This window comes from Carassius gibelio, chromosome A7 (assembly GCF_023724105.1).
Source record: "Carassius gibelio isolate Cgi1373 ecotype wild population from Czech Republic chromosome A7, carGib1.2-hapl.c, whole genome shotgun sequence".
Taxonomy (NCBI): domain Eukaryota; kingdom Metazoa; phylum Chordata; class Actinopteri; order Cypriniformes; family Cyprinidae; genus Carassius; species Carassius gibelio.
The window spans coordinates 11,454,322-11,474,635 of record NC_068377.1 but is presented as its reverse complement, the minus strand read 5'-3'; positions in this window follow the sequence as shown (position 1 = coordinate 11,474,635).

Sequence of the window (20,314 nt, the reverse complement as noted above, 5' to 3'; positions counted from 1 at the left end):
TGACGACCTCTGAGCGGGACAATTCCTCATGCCGCACACACATTTTTTTAATTGCTAGAGGATATTTTCAACACCGCGGAAGCTGGTAAGTGGTGTTTCATTCTCATTTTAATGTTTATTTACTTATTGTTATTTTACAAGAACGATGTGATGTGAGAACATGCAGATATGTTGTTTATATTGCTATGTGTAGCCTGTAGTGTAGAAGTAACACTAGTGTGCTGTTTGAGGGAGAAAAGTTTCACAGTCATCATGGGGTCTGGTCTTTTTTATGTTATTTGACTAAACTTTTATTATGTTACAGTACTTATTTATTTTTTTAAGTGCCTTAAAAATAATTATCACAACACTGGTTAGGCTTATTCCAATTTTCTTATTCTCTGAATTATCATTATAAAAATAAAAACAATTCAGAAATTAATTTAAATATAAGTATATCTTTATATCTATATTTTTTTATAATAGCAACAGTGTTTACAACAGCCAATAAAATGTAAATAAAAAATGCATAATATACCTGGCATCAAAGTTCAGTGTGAAGGATATGAATAACAAATGTAGCCTGTAATTTGTTTACATTGCAAAGGTGTTCAGTTTCAGACAACTACAACAGCAGTAATAATATTAATCACTATGTTCCAGTGTATCAGTTTTTTTATGTTTTCTATCAATATTTAAGGTGGACTTATTGATTAGGTGCAAGAGTAGTAGTGATGGTTAAAATAATAGATTAATACTGAAATAATAAACTGAGCGTAGATGGACAGAGAGTGGAAAGTAATATATCAAATGATTAATTTAAACATAATTTAAAATTTTGGTTGAACCAACCCTTTAAAGTTTGAGCATATTGTTTGCAAACTGCAATTGATTAATTTATTAAAAATAAAGTAGTTGATATGCTGTGTTTTTTTTGTTGTTGTTGTTTTTTTTTTGGGGGGGGGGGTGTTTAGTAGCAGTAATATGCAGTAATTTGCTTAGAAAATGAAATCAGGAAGGCTTAAGTGAGAAAAGAAATGGTCCTAGGAGTATTTTTCGATATCGAGAAAGCTTATGACATTGTGTGGAAGGTAGGGCTTTTAATTAAATTAGGTCAAATGGGCATTAATGGGATGTTGTTTAATTGGAATATGGATTTCTTAAAAGAACAGAAAATACAGGTAAGAATAGGTAAAGAATACTCTGATACCTACGTAATTTATAACGGATCTCCTCAAGGTAGCGTTTGCAGTCCTGTACTTTTTAATATTATGATAAATGGTATATTTGAGGAAATAGGATCAGAAATAGGAAGGTCATTATATTCAGATGATGGAGCCTTATGGGTAAGAGGAAGAAATTTTATATATTTAGAGAAGAAAATGCAGAAAGCAATAGATATTGTTGAAAGCTGGACTAACCAGTGAGGATTTCGTCTTTCAGTAGCAAAAACTCAAGTAATTTGTTTCTCAAAAAATAGGAAATCCATTGAAAGTGAAATTAAAGTTATATGAGCAAACTTTAGAGCAAGTGTCTATTATTAGATATTTGGGAGTATGGATGGACTCAAAGCTAATATTTGGAGCACATATTCAAAAGGTAATCGATAAATGTAACAAAGGAGTTAATGTGTTGAGATGTTTGGCAGGACTGGATTGGGGTGCCAGAAGACACTAACTAAAGAGAGTATATTGTGCATTAATTAGATCATCGATTGATTATGGAAGGATCATTTATGGATCAGCATCAAATACTTTGCTTAAAGAATGATACAATTCAAAGTCAAGCACTATGGGTTTGCTGTGGAGATGTTAGAACATCTACTGTAGCATCACTGCAGGTAAAAATGGGAGAAATGCCCTTGGATTTACATGAGCTACAGCTAAAAATGGTCTACTGGTTCACGACCGGCTGGAGGTGTGACGTGTAGGCGGAGCTAAAGAATCACGAGCGCCAGTAGGCTTTTGCGTTGAGAGCGTTTGGAAGCTGTGACACCGTGAGGACAAAACCAACCAAAACAAACCATGGCTAACAGTCAGATTCAGCTTATATTTAGGATCCAGAATCAGATCCAGAGGCTGAAATTTAACAAGAGCAGCATCAGCAACAACGTCTCTATGTGGTATGTACTGAAACTGTATATATTTGCTTAGCGGTTTTGGAAAATGACTAAGTTCCACTTTGTCGTCTTTTTTTGTTATTTTTATTTTTTAAGCTGTACATGTGGAAAGTGCAGTTTGATGACAACATCGCATGTTGTTTACTTGATGTGCTTACGCTCCGATAGCTAAGTTAACAACACAGAGATATTTGAAGCAGTTTTACTCACCGCATGCGGTTCCAACACACGATCGTGACCCTTTTTCGTTGGGACTGCATTATCCTTAAGAAATAAACAATACGCAAATCCGTCGTCAAACTGGACCTTGTTTGTAAAACAAGCATCTTCGAAATGCAGGGGAACAAACACAAACACTTGCACAACTCCGTTGATGCTCTGTAAAAATAAACTCCATCCACTGGTCCCTTAATGCTGTTTCTCTTTTGGTAATCTGTACAGGGTTGTCTTGCCCTGGCAACCAAAAACACACTCCTTTTGTGACATTTCGCGACACTCTCGCTCTGATCAGTGAAGTCTGTTGTGCTCTCAGTGCTGTGCTATACGGCAGCGCGCGTTCTTCCGGCAGACGTGCCCTTAGGACCCATATAAGGAAATTCCGCTCCATCTAACGTCACACAGAGCCATACTCAAAAAAAACTTTCCGAAACTTGTGACAAACCGGAAGGAGTATTTTTGGAACAGAAATACTCATTCAAACGTACAACTTAATTTTTGAAACTTTGTCCATGTTTAGCATGGGAATCCAACTCTTTAACAGTGTAAAAATCTGAGTATGCATGAAATAGCATTTCACCCCCCCCCCCCCCCCCTTTAAATCATCCAGTTAAATATGTTTTGGGAAACTGCTGGGAATATGAACTCAGGTTATCTCAGGTTAAAAGCTTTGGGTGGATAATAGAAAAGCAAACTCAGCAAATAGGTATTAATAATGTTAATATTAGTCCTACAGTAGCATTGCCAGTATCTCCACCTTGGTTTTTCTCGATACCTTTTGTGGATCTCCAGATATTAAAAAATATAAAGGATAAACAAAATCAAGTTCCTAAAGCGATAGTAGTACAGCAGCATCTTGAGAGTGAATATGTCCATTTATTACAGATGGTTCCAAAGACCCAGTAACTGGAAGAACAGCTGCAGCTATGTTTATCCCTCTTTCTAAGTGTAAAGCTGCAATAAGAATCACTAATAATATATCTGTATATACGGCAGAGATGGTGGCTATTTTGATAGCATTACAATGGGTTGAAGAAGTTAAACCATCTGCTGTAGTAATTTGCTCTGATTCATTTTCAGTTCTTACTAGTTTAATAAGTGGGAAATCAGATTCAAGACAAGATTTATTAATATAAATTTTAAAAAATTTTCATAGACTGTGTCAATTAAGACTTTCAGCTGTATTATTATGGGTACCGGCTCATGTTGGTGTGGAGGTTAACCAGGATGTGGACAAGATAGCCAAACAGGCCCTTAAACATAACGTTATTGATTTAGAAATACCTCTGGGTAAATCTGAAATGAAAAGTTTAATTAAAACCGCTATTAAAAATATGTGGCAGGAGAGGTGGGGTAAAGGAAATAAAGGTCGACATCTGTATAAAATACAAAAACAAGTTGGTAACAGCAACAGAAAGGAAGATAAAGTCATTTCTCGTCTAAGAATTGGTCATTCTGCCCTCAACAAATCACTTCAAATGATAGGGAAACATGGTTCTGGTCAGTGCAATAAATGTGGACTTCCAGAAACTGTAGAGCATGTAATAATCAATTGTATGGCATATGAAAGGGAAAGAATTAAATAAAAAAACTATTTAATTTCTGTTGGCATAAATTATTTATTTTATTTTTTCCCTCTCCTGTTTACTTCTGACATCAATGCCTCACACTCCATCCCAGTAGGTAGCGGAATATGCACCAAAGCTGGTTTGCTAACCGTCATAAAGCGTCAAAGAAGAAAAAGAAGCAGAAGACATCAGAGCAAAGTGGATGTAAGCAGGCAGCAAGTAAGTCGACCGGAAGTTGAAGTTGTCCGGGTGCCGCCATCTTGTAGCAGAACTTAACTTGCGTTAGCATTCCCATTGACTCCCATTCATTTTGGCGTCACTTTGACAACGAATAACTTTACATCTGAGGCGTTTAAAGACTCCGTTTGTCCATTATTTATTTCTAAAGATACACGACAATGCATAAAGGGCTACATTACCTTCTATGTTACATTATGGCCCCGTAGAAACAGTTTTTGTAAAAATAGGCTAACGACTGCGTCATAACCACGCGACTCTCTGTCGCATTACCGTACAAACAGGAGGAGAAGCTCGCAGGCAATTAACTTAATATGGCGTACTTTCTTTACATTTTAAACTACTATACAAAATAATTAATCCGAATACTCCTGCTCACTCACGCCAAAGAACTCCCCGCTCAAGCTTGCCGTCTGCGCGTCATTAACGGAAGTGCTAAAAAACGCAAAAAATGGGCTTCACTTGTCTCTATCGGTAGCGGTACTTTATCGGTAGTTTACTTTATTATCGCTCTCACGGTACTTTGATGTGCAGAGCTGCTTAAAATCGAACGCGCAGAAATGCTACTCAAGGGCAGATGACATGGGATACCAACGTGGTTACGCTAAACCGGAACCACATGCAGAGAAGCTTAAAAAAAAAGTAAACCATTATGAACTCTGTATATTTAGATACAGTCAAACGTAAACTGAAAAAAAAATTGAGTTTATATGAGCCGTAGAATATGATTAACTCATCAACAATTATTATTATTTTATTTTTTTCATTATTTTTTTTTATTGCATGAATAACAATTACAGAACATTGTCAGGACTCGGGTATGATCTGTCCTTCTTTCTTCCTTTTCTTTTAATTTGTTTATTTTTATATATTTTTATCGTTTCTACTCATTTTTCTACACTTGTTTTCGTTTTTTTCCTTTTTTTCTCTGTCTTTCTGATTTTTTTATATATTTTTCTGGTTTTTCTTCCCTTCGCTCTAGCGCCAGCTGATCTTGCTCAGCAATCTAGGCTGCGGCTTGTCTGACGCACCTGTTCCCTCTATCTCATTACTCACCCTATTTATTCTGCTTGATTTTCACCCATCCTTGTCAGTGTGTTCTGTGACCTTTTGGCGTTTGGCTTCGGTTCTGTCCTGTTCTGGTCAGTTCGCTTGTTGGTTTGTCTGCCCAGTTGGTGTAACCTGTGCTTTGCCCTCGGAGGATTTCGGACCGATCTTCTGGTTTTCGACCTGGACTGTTTTTGACTCTGGTATTGCTCGCCGTTCTCAGCCCTGTCTGCACCTCGCTTGACCCCTTGTCTGCCCGACCATTCTCCTGCCTGCCGTTTTGGATTTGTTGCTCCCTCTCTCCTGGCGTTCTCGGAGGCTGAGTGCACGACCTGCCCGCTGAGCAGTTGGAAGTCAAGACTGATTTTTCCCCCAGTGGGTTTTTGTTTTGTTTTTTGACGTTAAGACGTCCTCTTTAATAAAATACAATTTTTCAGCCTCATTCCGCTCTTGGGTCCTCATCTGTCCTGACACCACACACTGACCAAGAGCTCAACTTGGCAGGCGGCTTTGGAGCATCAAGGAGCGATGCTGGGCCGTCACGAGATGGAACTGTCTTCCACCCGTCACTCTGTGGATGCCTGGTTGGCTCAGATCGCAGATTTAGTGGGTCGACTCGATCGTCTCACTCGACAGGAATTCCCTTCACCGCCTCCCGGGCCTCTCCCGTCCGCTTCCTCCTCTGAGCCAAGGAACACCGTGGATGGAACACCGAGGCCCTTATCGCTCGCTTTTTAGAGGGTCTCAATGACTTAGTCAAAGATGAACTGTTCTCCCGCGAGGTTCCTGAATGGTTGGATGATGTGATCAGTCTGTCCCTCCGCATAGACGCCAGGAGAGAGCTACGCCGTCGAGTTCGAGCAGACTCCGAGTCTGTCACATTCGTACCTCCATCCCAGAGTACAGAGGAGTGTGAGCCTATGCAGGTGGATCGCTTGCGCCTCACACCCAAGGAGAAACAGCGCCGCCTGTTGGAGGGTCTCTGCCTGTATTGTGCGGCTCAAGGACACTGAGCTCACTCCTGTCCAGCTAAGGCTGCTCATTCGCCACAGAGGGTTAATTTGAGTGGTACTGCCATTTCCCCCACTCACAGGTCACGCACTCTTCTGTCTGTGTCTCTGTTTACTAAACACACTTTGTTTAAGGCTTCAGCACTTGTTGATTCAGGAGCAGAGGACAACTCCATAGATGAAGAGTGGGCACGCGTTCGCGATATACCCATCCAATCCCTGCAGTCACCAATAGTCACTCACGGACTCGATGGCAGGCCACTTATGCAGATCTCTCAGATCACTGATTCGGTGAGTCTTCTTACCTCCGGGAACCACCGGGAGGACCTCAGATTCCTAGTCTGTAAATCTCCATCTGTCCCTTTGATATTGGGTCATCCTTGGCTCGTTCGCCACGGGCCGAACATTAACTGGGCAGACAATTTAGTTTTGTCATGGAGTCAGTATTGTCATGCCCCCCGACACTATAATACCTCCGAGGGTGCGTGCTGGGGGCGCATACCTGGGGAATCGAGAAGCTCGTCAGACGAGCGCAGGGGGGAGTCGGGGTACCCGCGGGGTGTCCCACTGGCCTGCTCTTCGTGCCCAGATCAGTTCACTCCGCCGTTCCAAAGCGGTCCACTTCGTTCCCCTTCCTAAACTCCCCTCGGCTAAAGAAATGGCCCGGGTGGTCATTGATCACGTCTTCCAGATTCACGGCCTTCCGGAGGACGTGGTCTCTGACAGGGGGCCCCAGTTCGTTTCGTATTTTTGGAGAGAGTTCTGTCGACAGATTGGAGCCTCTGCGAGTCTGTCGTCAGGCTTTCATCCACAGACCAATGGCCAGACTGAGCGTGCCAACCAGGATCTCGTCGGATGCTCTGCTGCCTGGCATCCCATAACCCCTAGTGATACAGGTATGTCCCCGTTCATGTGTAGTCTGGGTTATCGGCCTCCTCTGTTTTCTTCCCAGGGCTCCGAGGCAGCTGTCCCCTCAGTTCAGGCTTTTGTTTAGCATTGTCGCCACACCTGTAGGAGGGCCAGGGAGGCGCTTCTCCGAGCTAGGGGACGCGTTAAAACTGCCGCAGACCGCCACCAAAGGTTGACGCCTCATTATGTCTGCGGACAACGCGTGTGGCTCTCCACCAAGGATTTGCCACTGAGAATCCCATCACGAAAGTTGGCATCTCCGGTTGCCCAATTCTCTTCGTCGTGTGCACCCTGTCTTCCATGTGTCCAAAGTTAAGCCTGTCTTGCATTCTCCCCATTCTCCTACTGTGTCTTCCCCTGTCGCCCCCCCCCCCCCCTTCCCCTGTAATGGTTGACGGTTCTCCTGCATATAGGGTTAGGAGAATCTTAGACTCCAAATGTCTTGGGCGGGGACATCAGTACCTGGTGGACTGCTCTTCTGGTTTTCGACCTGGACTGTTTTTGACTCTGGTACTGCCCGCCGTTCTCAGCCCTGTCTGCACCTCGCTTGACCCCTTGTCTGCCCGATCATTCTCCTGCCTGCCGTTTTGGATTTGTTGCTCCCTCTCTCCTGGCGTTCTCGGAGGCTGAGCGCACGACCTGCCCGCTGAGCAGTTGGAAGTCAAGACTGATTTTTCCCCCAGTGGGTTTTTGTTTTGTTTTGTTTTGTTGTTTGACGTTAAGACGTCCTCTTTAATAAAATATTATTTTTCAGCCTCATTCCGCTCTTGGGTCCTCATCTGTCCTGACACCACACACTGACCAAGAATGGACCCAGCGCAGAGCTCAACTTGGCAGGCGGCTTTGTAGCATCAAGGAGCGATGCTGGGCCGTCACGAGATGGAACTGTCTTCCACCCGTCACTCTGTGGATGCCTTGTCGGCTCAGATTGCGGATTTAGTGGGTCGACTCGATCGTCTCACTCGACAGGAATTCCCTTCACATGAACACACACACACTGACCCACACACACACAAAATACTACTACTACTACTACTACTAATAATAATAATACTCAAAAAAAAATGCCAGGGTTAAATATACACAAATGTAAAATACTAAAATTTTATAGAAATAAAACTAAATAGACCAAACAGAGAATTAAAGGCTTTGATATTTCACAAAATCTTACAATTATTCAACAAATACATGGTTTTAGCAGCTTTTTTGTTTGTACTGTCCTTAATGGAAACCATATAATTTTCTAATTCTTTCAATACCACAGAAAAAAAAAGGTTTCTGATTAGTAAATTTGCACCTATGAATATGAAACTTAACTAAAATAATCAAAAGATTAATAATATACGGTTCCTTTTCCATACTCTTTTCATATTGTAAAAAAACAAATATTACATGTTCGTATAACAAAAGAAAATTACAATCTAATTTGTTATTTATAAATTTAGAAACTTCCCACCACGACCTTTTGGTATACTGACAGTGCCAGGAAATATGAGGTGCAGTTTCTGGTTGCAAAAAACAAAACGAACAATTTACATAAAAGTCTTTGTTGAATTTGGATAGAAAATGTTTAGCAGGGTAAAATGTATGCAGTATCTTGAATGAAATTTCCTTGACCTTATTTGTAAGAATATATTTATTAACAACCAGACCTTATTTCAATTAATAGTTCCAATAAATCTTGACCAATAGGAAATGACATTTGGTTTTAATGACAAGTTCTTTTTGAAAAAGGGAACGTATAGCCTTATTATTTTCGATTGTAGAAAAACAAACTTTACCTCAAATCGTATTAGTTAGATGCAATAAAGACACACGTTTAGAGTATGAAATACCTCCACATAGAGAAACAACACCCAAAGAGATAGCACCAATTACAGAGGCAAATTCTTTAGGGGAAATAGGGAGGTTGAAGTATGAAAGAAACTCATCATAAGTCATTAAATACCCCTGATAATTCAACAACTGACCAACCACAAGAATGCCCTCATCAAACCAAGTTTTCAAAAATATGCTCTTATGTTTTTATAAAATATTACAATTATTCCAGATGTAATAATGATGTGGAGAAAAATTATGCTTGTAAATTAACTTCCAAGCCAAAAGTGCTTGCCTGTGAAAAGCAGACAGTTTAACTGGAAGTTTCTCGATTCTGTAATCACACATAAGCAAAAATGAAAGGCCATCAAGTTTGTCAAAAACCGATTTAGAAATCATATTCCACACAGAATCAGTGTTTTTTAGAAAAAATTTCAACCAGTTAATTTTGAAAGTGTCATTTAAAATAAAAAAATCTAAATAAACAAGCCCTCCATTTTTATATGAATTAACAATTACAGATTTTCCACAAAGAAATTGTGCATAATTTGATCAATTATCTTATTTGTTTTATTATCTAAGTGTATTGAGGAAGCTATATAAATAATCATAGAAATACCTTCCGCTTTCAGAGTATACTTCAAAAAGAAACGGGGCACAAATCTCAGAAAACTGCTTATAGAACTCTGAAGTAATTCCATCATTAACGGGTGATTTATTACATTTTAAATGTTCAATAGCTTAATTTCTGTAATAGTTATTGGTAAATCACATAACTTTTGGTCCTCCTCAGTAATTGTTTTAACATTCTTAAGCTGGTTACAAAAAAAGTCATATCTTGTTCACTAAATTTAGAAGTATATAATTTAGAGTAATAATCATAGTAAAAGCTAGAAATTGCGTAAACATTATCTGTAATAGATCCATTGATATTCATTTTAGAAACAGAGTTTAGTTTAGCTCTCGAATTTTCAAAATTAAAAAAATATGCAGACATCTGTTCTCCATGATCTAACCATTTTTGCCTTGATCGAATAAAAGCACCTTGTGCTCACATTTTGTACATATTATCAAGCTCATTGCAGCAGCTCTGTTAGAAGCAATCTCTTTCCTTTTACCAGGTCCACCATAGAAATGTTAGAAATGATTTCACTAACAACCTTATCTTCCATAAGACGTTGTGATTTAACTAATGAGCTACTAAACTTCTTCAAATACTTTCCAATTTCACATTTTAATAATTCCCAATTATGACGAAACAATCCTTCCTTTTTTAGCTTTAATCGAATAATAATTAATGAATTTTCTCAATTCCTGTTTAACTGCACTTAATTTGAGCAAAAAACTATTCATTTTCCAGTATGAATTATACTTGTTACAATTCGTGTTTGGTGAAATATTAATTGTAATTAATATGGCCTTATGGTCAGTTAATGGTGTTGGCAAAACATTAACCAAAATATTGTTCCAATCAAAATGGTTAGAGAGCCAAAAATCAATCCTAGAACGTCTACTGCCATTCTGTTACTCCAAGTATACACAAAATCATCTACATTTTTCTCTCTCCATATATCAATCATATGAAATCAATTGGCCTACAAAGTGACGTCACATTTTTGCAGAGCTGTAGGGTGGAATTTCCACTGTCGAAAGTTTGTTGTGGTTAATCATTAGGCTTGTTTGAGATGCGCCTTACATGACATATACACATAAAAAATTGTTTTAAAATCAAACATTTTAAAAGAGAACATTACATCACAATTGTTTAAAGCAATGAGCATTAAGCTGTGTCGTCAGCAAGTCGTTTCCCATCGTGCTTTAGGCTTGTTCGACTTCATGGAGCTCTGCGCAGACCGATCGTCGGCTGACTTGAAGCAGTGCATGCCGGTTAGAAATTTTGTCTGACTTGATACAGCGCTGACGCCACGTGACTGTGACGTGTGCCATCAAAGTACCGTGAGAGCGATTCGAAAGTAGCCGGAGAACTCAGCCAGTGCAGTTTCTGAAGAGCGGCTGCACAGGTTCTGATGATGACACAACTGATCCACGATTGGCTGGATTCACTGATGACACCGATGATGTGCGTTTCAAGTTTATTGCGACGACTTCAGTTTCAGAAATTCTCATATGGACTTTTAAAACAGTTCAATACGTTTTTATGTCATCTTCATCTTATAAATCATATTTATTAAATATTGTTTTACTGTATTTAATTTATTGTTAATATAGAGTTTGTGTATGTTTATTTTGCATGACTTTCTTTTTTATACAGACCTTTTACAGTATTCAGCAGCATAACCTATTCAAATGAGTATTTTTAATAACTAAAATGTTAATCTTAAAAACATACAATCTAATGTGGTCTTAAATGTATGCTCCTATACAAATGATACATAATACATTATGTTCCTCCATTTGTTTGGTTTCTTCATAGTCTCTAGTTTATTTTGCTGTGTTTACACGTCACCTGCATGTGGTTAACAAACTGCTAACAACTTGCTGTAACTTCAACTTAACAACTTGACAACATTCTGTTCACTTTCAAATAGTCGGTCTAAATCACAATATAAATCCAACAGAATTGTGCTTTTCCGTATATGAAAATCAACGGTGTTATGTTTAAAATGTTAAAAAGAGCTCAGCTGGAGGGTACTGTAAATCTTGTTGCTGAAACCTTCTTAAAAAACACATACCCACCAGGGAATTTTTTTATAGGTTACGTTTATCATTTTGTATTATCAGAAACACCCATGTCATACTGCTAAAGTATATATCCAATATGTTATCTTGTTTTGGAAGACACCCTTCCAAAACACCACTTATACACACATCTTAAACGCGTGTTAATACCAGTAATACACAGAGTTACTTAATCACTAAATCATGAAACAATGGAAATCACTGATACAAATGTTGAGCCAAAACTGAAAGAGGACTTAAAATGGTAATTGCAATTGTTGCTAACTATAAGTAATAATGAATGGAACAGGTGTTGGCTATGGTCCCATGGTTCCTTAGGGATATATAAAGAACCTGCATTACCCTGTGTAACACACAACAAAATGGACAACGTAACCATTAATGTGTTAGACAGCAAAGGCAATGTTGTCATGTTTCCAAGGACATCGCTGAAAGGATGCAAAATGGTAAATAAACCACATGACTGTGAAATAATTACAAGTAACCAATGATTTGTGCAAGTGTTTTATTTATAATTTATTTCCCCAGATCAAATGTTCCTTTCCTCTGTCATGGAGAAAGTGTCAGCTGTTGAAACAAAAGATACACATTTACTCAATGAACAAGAATATACCGGAAATAATTCTTGAGTGACACTGACCACATCTACAATCTTCTCTGCAAACAGCTCTCCTCAGTGGCCCAGCTTGTGCTGAAAAGCTTCTCCAACCTCCTATTCCATGTCCCACTACCTCCACTAGGTCGCCGGCACCCCTAAACCTCAGTTTTGTGAAACCACCATCCACCAGCCATTACTACCACTAGGCCCCCTGTACCACATCCACCAGCCAGTGCCCCATTACTACCACTAGGTCCCCTGTACCACCATCCACCAGCCAGTGTCCCATTACTACCACTAGGCCCCCTGTACCACCTCCACCATCCACCAGCCAGTGCCCCATTACTACCACTAGGCCCCCTGTACCACCTCCACCATCCACCAGCCAGTGCCCCATTACTAACACTAGGCCCCCTGTACCACCTCCACCAGCCAGTGTCCCATTACTACCACTAGGCCCCCTGTACTACTTACCTCCACTGTCAAGGACCCATCACCTTCCACTCTGCAACCTGGTGCAGTGTGTGGAAACCCTTCAGCATCCATTCAACCTTCATCCCCTTCCTTCCAGTCAGACAAGCATGAATCTCAAGGTATTGCATCAATTACTGTAAGGATTTACAGTTAGAATACTGTTGTTAAATTACATAATTTTCTTTGTTGATCTATTTCTCTCCTTATCCCCTCCATTTTACAGAAATAACACATACAATGACACTATTTCTACTGGACCTTACAAAAACTCATCAGCACCTTTATTTTCGGAACAAAATGGCATTCTATAAAAAATACAAAACTTATTCTCACTAAAGGGCTACAACTTGTCAAGTGAGAAAATTTGAAGCAAACATGTTAACTTTGGAAACATGTTAACTACTTATAAGAGAGTGAAAGACAGGCACCGTGCAACTGGGGAAGGGAAGATCACCTGGGATTACTATACAGTAAGTTGAAGATTGCTTTACTTTGTTTCTGAAATAACATTGTCATGTGTTACAAGACTGAAACATTGGTCATTTTCATTTTACATCCGCCCCCACCAGCTAATGGATGAATTATTTGGGTCATCAGGGATCGGTACTGCACCACCTGGCTCCATTCACTCCACACCTCTGGGTTTGGAAGGGACCTCTTCCACAAGCAGGCCCACAACGTCTTCTCTTCAAGACCAGCCGGTAGGTGCTAGTATGGATTAACAGCCAGGAACTGCTACCATTCAAAATGCAAACATCACAAGAAGGCAAAGACGACCACAACCCTTACAATTCTTGGACACTTATGAAGAGCATGCAGAGAGAAGGACTGTTGTGCTTGAGTCCCTGGTAAGGCCAGTTCTGGAGAGATGGCGGCGACTTAAAAAGAGGCGGAGAAGGTCCTTGAAAAAAAGATGGTGACCAGCTTTGGAACAATTGTGGACCAGCAAAAAAAAAATGGGGAAAAGACAAGAGCAAATTATGCATCTATTACAGAACCCACACGAACCCCAATAAAATTATAATCTAAAGATGTTATCTCTTTTGATTTACACCTTTCCCCAAAATGTCCTATGCCCCCCCCCCCCCCCCCCAAATAACACTTTCTAATGACAAACTAATTTTGTTCAACAAAACAAATTTCTTTATTTCAACACAAAATCTGTTTGTTTTATCATTTGTTGAATATTTCTGAACATTCAAATCTTTACTTTTCATCTTTTGTTTTGAATGTTAAGTATACACATACAAGTTCGATCTGGCCACAAATCTGGTCTCTATAATGACATGCATTAGTGTTGTGGGGTTGCTGGGGGTATGGTTCATCATCAACACCATCACCTACCACAACAACTTGATCACTGGGCTCTAAACAAAGATTATGCTAAATGCAGCAGGCTGAGACTGCTGAGCTGATATTAGAAATGCTTCTCATTTGCAGGTAATGGAGCCTCCTAAACTTAGATTTTAGAATGCCAAATGCATGCTCAATGACCACATAAGATGCATTGAGCTTTCTGTTAAAATATCTTTGCCTAGCAGACAAGTGGCCATTGTCTCTATAAGGCCTCATAAGTTGAGGCAACAAAGGGTAGGCAGAATCCCCAATTATGTGCATTCCCTGTGGAACAAGTGAATGAGGATCTTCTTCAAGAACAGGAAAAACTTCTGTGAAGTGAAATGCTCTGGCATCATGCCAACTCCCAGGGTGACCCACACTAATGTGACAGAAACTCCGCTGACTGTCACAAAACCCAGCTAAATGTACAGAATTAAACTGTTTCCTATTCATGTATACTAGGGAATTATCACAGTGGGGTCTCATTATAGGAATGTGACACCCATCTACTGCACATACAGTGTTGGGGAAACCTGCTGTGTCAAACCGTAACTTTGACATCTCCAGCCTTTGACCTCTGGGCCAGGATATGTGGTGGGCCATGTATGTGTTAATATTGTAACAAAACTCATGGAGATGCTTAGCAAGAGTGGATTTTGACATGTTAAATCTATCTGCCACCCCACGATATGACTCCTGATTCACCAATGTCCAAAGGCAGGCAAGAACACTGTTCGTGAGTGGCATTTTGGTCTGTTGAAAATTAATATACACAGGACCAAGGGTAGTGATGACATCCTGCAAAGGTAGAAAAATAGGTAATCAAGACAACATGCTAACACTTGTAATAGTTCAATGAATTTTATATCAACCAGTCCAGTAGAAACCTCAACTTGTTCTCTGGAAAGCCTGAAATGACTTCTAAATTCTGAAAGACTGTAGAGAGGGACAACATCCTCCACAAAATTGTCTATTTTTGGAACCATTCTATATAAGAACAAGAGGAATTGTACTTACTATATACAGTACATGTAGCCTTCCTAAACACACGTAACATTAGTCAAACATTTATCATCAGTGTTTTATGTTGAATAGGGATTTTAATTAAATAATTAGTCTATACAGAAGTGTTAAAATTTAAGTAAAACTCCATTATTTATTTGTCAGAATGAGTCATTCTCTCTAATTAAACCAAAATAATAACAATTATTGTTAAAAGGCAAGCAACAATAGCTATTGATTACAAAAAATAATTGATTTTCTATTGCTTCCAGCTCGTCTGCGATCAAGTAAGCAAACACCACGTGATCTGCCATGACTGACGTAATTGCAGCAAACTACGGGAGCCACAACGTGTCCGGCTTCATATCTCCATTTGCAGCTCCTCCCCAAGGGGCAAGGAACTCGACCGGAAGTTGAAGTCGGGTGGGGGCTGCCATCTTTTAGCAGAACTTCACTTGCGTTAGCATTCCCATTGACTCCCATTCATTTTGGCGTCACTTTGACATCGAATAACTTTACATCTGAGGCGTTTAAAGACTCTGTTTGTCCATTATTTATTTCTAAAGATACACGAAAATGTATAAAGGGCTCCATTACCTTCTATGTTACATTATGGCCCCGTATAAACAGTTTTTGTAAAAAATAGGCTAACGATTGCGTCATAACCACTCGGCTCTCTGTCGCATTACCGTACAGACAGGAGGAGAAGCTCGCAGGCAATTAACTTAATATGGCATACTGGCGTTACATTTTAAAATACTATACAAAATAATTAATCAGAATACTTACTCCTGCTCACTCACGACAAAGAACTCCCCGCTCAAGCTCGCCGTCTCTGCAAGATTAACGATGGCAGTTTACACGCACAGCCACTTAGAAGATTTACATCTGTCAGACAGGTTGCTGACGTCGTCAAGCTTTGTTTGAGTCTGCGCATCAGAAACGGAAGTGCTAAAAAACGCTAAAACTGGGCTTCATTTGTCTCAATTGAGTTCCAATGGGGTCACTGTGTCCATTTCTTTTACTGTCTATGCTCCTCCCCACCTGCACGCGGCTACTCTCGCCGATCCGTTGCATCCAGCCACAGGCGATGTCAAACACACCTCTATACTTGAAGTTGGTGGAGAGCAAAAAAAAAAAAAAACTGCGCCCGACTGCAGAATCCGATACGTGAGCCTTGCGCTCGCGAGAGTTTTTTGACATACGTCAGCATGACCTCAGAGCAAGGCGGACGTAACTCGGACACTTTTCTAACTGGCATGCATCTCGCGCTGATCACCGGTGATCGGTTCTGCGCAGATTTTGCTTATCTCAAACTAGCTTATTAATACTGTTCCAGGAAAAACTATTCGGATGGACTCAAATCTGTTTTGGCGGGACATCCGAGAGGTGACGATACGTTAAAGCGGAGAAATTATAAACAAACATCTTTATAGATTGTTAGAATTAGGTTAGATCTAGTGGAGGAAGAATTTTGTGGGAGTATCGGCCGACGGCCTGTATAGGTCCGGTGTACGATACACTTGCATATATCCCATATCATGGCAAACAACCAGGAAGATAGTTTTTGTAGTATGGATGAGTTGGATCAAGATAATGGAAGCTGGCAGATAAGAAGGATAACTAAAGCAAAGCGGGCTAGAGGAATGAAAGAGAGTGAGGAGAAATGGAATGTTGTTGTGAGGTTTGAAGAGCCAGGAGTGAAGAGTTTGGATCCATTAAAATTGACGAAAATAATCAAGAATCAGGTTGGTGAGGTTAAATATGCTAGAATTCTAAATGATGGAAATGTATTAATTGGGTGTAACTCTGAGCAGGTGGGAAGGGCTTTAAAGATGCAAGCTGTGGGGAGAGCAATGGTGGTAAAAGTGGTGAAGGTGGGTGAACAAGGAAGGGAAGGAGTGATTTATGGGATTCCTTTAACAATTGAGATGAAGGAGCTGGTTAAACATTTAAAAGAAAAGTGTGAATCGGTTCACAGTGCGAAACGTTTAACCAAGGGGGTTGAGAAAAAAGATACTGAGTCAGCTTTGGTACAGTTCAACTCAAAAGAATTGCCTACAGAATTTTACTTTGGATTTATGAGATACAGAGTAAGAGAGTCCACTCATAAACCAATGAGGTGTTACAAGTGTCAAAAATTTGGTCATGTAGCGAAGCTGTGTAAAGGAATTAAAAGGTGTGCTAAATGTGGTGGGAATCATGATTATGGGGAATGTGGAGAGGGGGTGAGACCTAAATTCTGTAATTGTGGAGTGGGACACAATGCGTCCTACTGGGGGTGTGAAGTAATGAGAAGAGAGACTGAGATTCAGAATGTGATAAGAAAGGATAGAGCCTCTTCTGTAGAAGCAGTTAAAAGAGTGGAGCAAATAAAGAGGAGTAATGAAGGCAGTATTAGAGAGGAAATAGCAACAGAGAATGTATGGGCTCAGAGACAAGAGCATGTCAGGGAAGAGGAGGAAAAGGAGAGGGGTGGAAAGAGGGATTTGGTTATCTTTATTGCAGGGGTAATTAATGCAACAGCTGAGGTTAAATCTAAATCTCTCAAGTCAGGAAGTAGGTAAAGGATGATCTTATGTTCATCCTACAATGGAATGCAAGGAGTCTGTTGTCAAATGGTCAAGATTTTAAAAAGTTTATAGATAGTAGAAGTTTAAAGCCAGATATGATGTGTATTCAGGAAACATGGTTAAAACCTAGATTAGATATTGTTTTAAATAGTTATATTGTTATCAGACGAGATAGAGAGCAAAGAAGTGGTGGGGGCTGTGCTTCCTTTATAAGGGAGTGTGTACCTATGTCTCTGTCTCATATAGCCTTGTTATTTGTACACGCTGTGACAATTCAGATCACAACATGTAAATAGGAAAATGTTTGCATTATTTTGTCACTTATTGGGATTACTATGGTACCATTATCCATTTACATCCAGTCTTTGTGCTAAGCTAGGCTAGCGGTGGGTGTGTCAAATAACACTTACAGAACGCACATAAATGAAAAAGGTATGTATGGACTTATCTAACTCTGGGGGATACTGTGAATAAGCTAAAGCCCCAAAAAGTCGGAGTGTTCCTTTAAGTCAGATAATCCTGAGGCAAATTTAGTCTATGGATTCCAGTGTCATATAAGAGAAAGATATCAGGAACCTATAATATTTTACTGATGGATCAGAGGATCAAGAAATGGGTACTACAGGAGCAGCTTTTGTAGTTCAGAGGTGGAATGTCCAAGCTTCTAAGAGAACATCAAATTTCTTAAGTGTGTTCACAGTGGAATTATATGCAATCCAGATGGCGGTACAATGGACTGAGCAGATTTGGAACCATAAAGTGTTAATATGTAGTGACTCAGTGTCAACTATAAATAGTATAGGGAAAGGGTTTTCAGAGAGTCGGCAGGATCTTGTGTATGATATTCTTCTGGCAATTAGAGACGTGAAAAGTAGAGGGGTAGAGATATCATTTGTGTGGGTTCCAGCCCATGTAGGTATTGCATTAAATGAAAAGGTTGATAAATTGGCCAAAGAAACAGCTCAAAATGAGACTATAGATGTAAACATAAATCTATCTAAGGCAGAGGGTAAAAGTATAGTATGGCAGGAAACAATGTTAAAATGGCAACAGTTTTGTGAGGAGGAAATCAAAGGGAGACACTTATTTTCATTTTCGAGTAGAGTAACTGACTCGGTTAATATTTACAATAAAGGGGGGATTAGTCATAAGGAACAAGTTATTATTTCTAGAATGAGGATTGGGCACACATTTTTGAATAGCTCTTTATTTACTTTAGGAAAACATCCGAGTAGCTTGTGTTCATGTTTGGAATCTGAGACAGTGGAACATGTGGTGCTTTCGTGTAGAAAAGTATGACCAACAAAGCAGGGGCGTAGATTACGCGGGGGACATGTCCCCCCCCACTTTTAATATCATGGAAATTCATCCCCCGCACTTTTTCGGTCAAGTTTGTTCTCATAGAGGTTTTTAAGAGCTGGTGTGAATAAATATAGATTTAAACTCAAAGAGACGGGATAGTCTGCATATGTTTTGATATTTTATTCGGACCCAGAATACAGCGAGATAGACATCACAGAGCGCAAACACTCCTGTAGTGTGCGTTTCATGAAACTTTCATTCATACTCGAAGCCGGAGGACGCTCTCGCGCAGAAAGTCATTTCAGGAAATTCCTATATGGGCAAAAGCGTCCAGCTATCGCTGTATGAAAACAGTTTTTACACAGAAAAAAAAAGGCAGAAACTTTTTCAAACACGAAGACATTAAACATAAGATTGCAACAATATATGTTTTTTCAAGTAATCTCCAGCAGGTGATAACTGACATAAAACTTATTAGTTATTACAGAATATAAACTATTCTGCCTTATGTGAAAAAAAAAAAAAATGTTTTTAGTATATAAACAAATCATTATTATTTGTTATTGTCCATCAGTTATAGATTTCTAAGCCATTTAAAAGCTAGAAATTAGAGAAAAATGTAGGTTGCCACCAGTCAACAGTTTTTGAACTGTAAGCTTGTTAATATTTTTTAAATAAGTCTCTTCTGTTCACCAAGCCTGCATTTATTTGATCCAAAGTAAAGCAAAACAGGAAAATATTCTTTGAAAATAAATATTTGAAATATTTTTACTAACCTATTTAAATTAAAGGGGGGGTGAAATGCTATTTCATGCATACTGAGTTTTTTACACTGTTAAAGAGTTGGATTCCCATGCTAAACATGGACAAAGTTTAAAAAATTAAGTTGTACTTTTGAAGGAGTATTTTTGTTCCCAAAATACTCCGTCCGGTTTGTCACAAGTTTCGGAAAGTTTTTTACGAGTATGGCTCTGTGTGACGTTAGATGGAGCGGAATTTCCTTATATGGGTCCTAAGGCACTTCTGCCGGAAGAGCTTGCGCTCCCGTATAGCGAGACTGAGCAGCACAGACATTTCACTGATCAGAGCGATTCACTGATCAGAGCGAGAGCGTCGCGAAAAGTCACAAAAGAAGTGTGTTTTTGGTTGCCAGGGCAAGACAACCCTGCACAGATTACAAAAAAAAAAACAGCATTAAGGGACCAGTGGATGGAGTTTATTTTTTACAGAGCATCAACGGAGTTGTTCAAGTGTTTTTGTTTGTTCCCTGCATTTCGAAGATGCTTGTTCACAAGGCCCAGTTTGACGACGGATTTGCGTATCGTTTATTTCTTAAGGATGATGCAATCCAAAGGAAAAAGGGTCACGATCGTGTGTTGGAACCGCAGGCGGTGAGTAAAACTGCTTCAAATATCTCTGCCTCC